Here is a 4,552-nt window from a genome sequence, read left to right on the forward strand (position 1 = left end):
CTTTCCGAGCTAATCGCACCAGCGTCCCCTTCTCTCAAGTCCATCCTCTAGAGTTCTCATGGCGAGTGATGCAGGCTCCTCAAGGCGCCCTCACGGCCCTATTAGAGGCAATTGGGGCAGCTGCACCGTCTCGCGCCTTCATCTGGAGTGATTAGCCAAGCAAGGTTATCTGCCAGATTCAGATCTGACTGCGACCCGTGCAGGATTGACATCCATGAACGGTCAAGTACACGCAAAGAATCACCCGTCCCCTCGAGAGGGCGAGAGGGTATGTTTCGTGTCCTTTTTACTGTGTGGATTAGGGTTTCCTATTCATCCCTTCCTCCGGGTCTGTTAGAGTTTTACGGGTTGTAGCTTCATCACCTCACCCCCAATGCTATTCTACATATTGCGGAGTACCTTGCCCTCTGTGAGATGCACCTCGGATGCAAGGCACACTTTGAGCTGTGGCGGAGGTATTTCTGCATAATGCCTTGCTCTCCAACCGAGAAGTTATATGAGGTCGGGGCAGCCAGAGTCTGTCGCATCGAGGAGACAGAATACCCGCCCGGCTCACCTCAGGATTATACCGACGTCTGGCCAACCGAATGGTTTTATATAGCCGACGTCCCTCTCATGGAGCCAGTTCGGCCAGGACTCCCCCTGTTCTCTATGGAGCCCCCTAAGAGGCGGTACAACTAGAGGCCAAAGATCCTGACCTCAGAGGAAAGTGTCGAGTTAACCAAACTGGTGGCTCAAGTGGCACAACTAACGCGCACCGGTCTAACCATTATTGACGTAACGGCCACGACGATAGAACGAAGAGTCCAACCACTTCGGCAGCGCCCCCACTTGATGTGTGAGTTCAATGGGACCGATGATTCTTCACAAACCATTCAATAAAGATTCTACGACCAAGCAGCCTTTGGCACAGCGCTGGCCAGGATCTATCAAGGGACGGCGAGGACTTCGCTCGGCGATAGTCTCGCGATGGACTGTCTTATTACAATCCCGCCGAAATATTAAGTCCATTCCTGACCTCCTCGTTTTCCTCGAGTTTATCTTAGCATCTGACCAGCCGTGTACCAGCTCTTTGAGCAGAGGTGGAGGCGTTGGCTTGAGGGCGTGAGCAGTCCGATGCCAGAGCCAGAGCCGCATTGTCGAGCAGAGGATCCCCTATTCAACGAGGACGAAGATCTATCCCTTATTTACGAAGGGAGAAAGTTTTTCCTGGAGAACCTTGACGGCTCAAGGGTAGCCATTACCCCTGACACGTCGGGGACGAGGCCAACTTCATCGATAATGCTCCCTTCCTCTAATCAAAAGAGGGCCACTCGTCCTCCATCCCAGAGTCGTCTGACTTCTCCTCCAAAGGGTAAGCTAGATGCCGCTCTGGCCGAGGTGGAGCAGGTGAAGAAATTTAACAGAGAAACGGCTCCGCAAGAAAGGCCCCCGCAAGAGGTGCAAGAATCTCGAGCCGAGGTCACAGGGGCGGGCGAAAGTGCCCCATCGATTACCAGGTAATTTTTGATTTACTACCAGTGCAAGGATATTTCAGATATTAACTTACCCAATCATCTTGCAGACAACCCTCAGCAACAAGTGCGAGAGTCGAGGGAGCCGCGGCCTTGTCCAGGGAGGCAAAAGCTCGTGCCTATGCGGGGATCGCATCCGGGGCCCCTCAACCCGAGGACTTGGCGACCAGCTTGGCTACCCCATCCGAGATCCAATGTGCTGTGAATTACCGTCGACGAAAAGTTTCTCTAAGGAATCCGTCCTTCTTGGGTCAGGAGTTCAATGGCCTAAGCATGGTAGATGCTTATCTCAGGGCAGCCCAAGGTGCATTTGATCAATCGATGGTCGTCTTATCACGGGGCTTGCAGGTAAGAATTTACATGAATTCTTCGTACTTCGAGATTTCGCGTATTTATTCAAGGACAAATAGGACTACCTATTATGGTAGTAGCCCCTAAGGCTTGGTGTAGGCCCCTGGGACCGTACCACGACTTGAATAATAATCATTGTCAGCTGCCTTTTAATAGGAGGCTCGACGGAAGAATGATCAGTTGACCGAGGCGCTGACCCAAACAAAGGGGAAGCTAGACGCCGCTCTGGCCGAGGTGGAGCAGGTGAAGAAAGTTACCAGGGAGGCACACGGTAAGTGCTCCTACTGACTTTTATTTGTACTATGGAGGGAATGAGATATCCCTAATGCCAGCATCCCTTGTAGCAGCGGAAGCCCTGGGTCATCTTGAAAGAGACCTGAAGCAGGCCCACGAAGATCTGTTGTATGCAGAGTGGCAGCGTCAAGCGAACCACCATGTGGTTAGCCAAAGGGTGGACGGTGTTAATGCGCTTAGGGCTGAGAATGCTCGACAAGCCTAGGAGACTGAGAGCTTAAAAGCTTGGCTGGCTACCGCAGAATCAAAGAATCGGCGAACTAATGACATGATTTTTGGTAAGTCACTTTTTTTTCGAAGAATGTGCTTGTCATGTAGTTTGGCCGAGGTGATGAATAGACTGACGTCGTTTCTGTGGTAGCTTCTTTGTTCAGCTTACCCCCTAATGCCCGAGGTCCGATGCCCGAGGAGATGTCGAATCATCTATCTGTGGTGCATGAAAGTGCACGGAAACCAATGAAGGATGTCTACCAGGCTTTATGGCCTGAGGTGGAGCAGGTCCCCGAAGACATGGCCATCTAGGCCGATCGGTTAAAGAGAGCTCGGCACTGGATACAGGCTTGGAAAGTATCTGCCTTCTGAGAAGGTGCAAGGGAGGCCTGGGCCATGGTGAAGACCCACTATACCGGTCTGAAGACGACGAAGCTGATAGAGGTAGGACCCATGGGGTCTGACAGGGAGGAAATCCCCACTAGCAATGCATACGTTAGTGTAATGCCTGCTGCGCGGTTCTCGCAGAAGGATTGAGCGCTGGACACCTTAATAGATGGACTAGACCGCGTGTAATAATTTTGTACGACTTTATGTATCGAAGTACTTTATGTCAGTTATAAGACCATACATCCAAACTCTGTCAGCCAGCCGTCGGGTTCCGCCTCCTCGACTAATGGTCGGGGAGTGTCCTGTACTACTGGCCGAAGTCATCAGACTAGGTGCTTCAGGTGACAAGGCAATCAGGCTAAGCGGCTCAAAAGACAAGAGGGTGACGGAATTTATGTTATATTACTATTTAACGTAAGAAACATCTTCCGAGAAAAATAGTTCTTCCAACAGTTCCTTTCTTCGGGTGGTTGTGTCGAACACATCGGTCCAAAGACGGGTGACCTTGGGGGTATAGTGTAGCGACCAGACCTCAAATGGCCTGTGCTGCTGTGCACCAGTGTCATCCCTGGATCAGTAATGCTGACACGCACAGTACAAATGGAGGATTTATAACAGAGTAGCAATCACACACTTATTACATCGAATATCTCCGAAGAGATTAAGTATGATAAACATGGCTTAAGGCCATCTAATAACGATAACAGCGGAAGACTTGGAAGATAAGTGAGTCCATCACTCCAGCGGCATCACTGAGTATAAGACCACGACCTAAGGCACCTTACTCGTCGTCTGAAAAGTCTGCAACATGAAACGTTGCAGCCCGAAAACGGGTCAGCACATAGAATATGCTGGCAAAGTAACACATAGAGAGCAATGAACAATAATAATGCTATACTATATGCATATATGGCTGGTGGAAAAGCTCTATGGTTACAGTTTTGCGAAAAGCCAATTTTATCCTACTGCAAAGGAATAAATTTTATTTAACTATCATGGTGGTTGTGAAACATTGAGAAGGTACCTCCAACTCAATCCCAATTAAGTGTCATCATTAACCCAACAAAATTAATTATAAGTAACATGGTGATGAGATTCAAATGATAATCCAGGTACTAGATACTCAAGTTGTCCATAACCGGGGACACGGCTAACCATGATTAGTTTGTACACACTGCAGAGGTTTGCGCACTTTTCCCCACAAGACTCGATCGCCTCCGCTTGATTCTCGCACTGCATGATGTTTGAGAAACGGATGACCGAGACACAGCCTTTCAGAAACAATCACTCTTTACTCTGGATGGACCGGTACACCTACTTTCCCCTACATCTGCTAGTCCACCTCTTCAAGAGATCTTGTAACCTACTCAACTATGCTAGAGCCCATAATAGCTTGTGGCTGCACACGGAAGTTTCTAGCATGAATAATCTTATGATCCCTTTGAGCCTGGGTGGCGGACCTTATACAAACAGAAAACACTGGGTTCTCCAGGTGCCTCAATCCACCCAGATGTGAGTCTTAGTTGCCACCTTAAGTTGAACCATTAATAAACATCTCACATCTGTCGTGAATATCACTCAAACCCATCCACGTCTACGAGCATAGCATGGCAATATAATAGCAACGTAGAAGTAACTCCCAAGGGTTTGATAAGAAAAACAGGTAATAGGTACTACCTCAACTACTTCCCAAAACCCACAGTTTAATTAGATCCTAATCATGCAATGTTTGAGGAATAGATCTAATGCAATAAAAACTGGGTATGGAAGGTATGATCAAAGTGTTACTTGCC

This window comes from Aegilops tauschii, chromosome 6 (genome assembly GCF_002575655.3).
Source record: "Aegilops tauschii subsp. strangulata cultivar AL8/78 chromosome 6, Aet v6.0, whole genome shotgun sequence".
NCBI lineage: Eukaryota > Viridiplantae > Streptophyta > Magnoliopsida > Poales > Poaceae > Aegilops > Aegilops tauschii.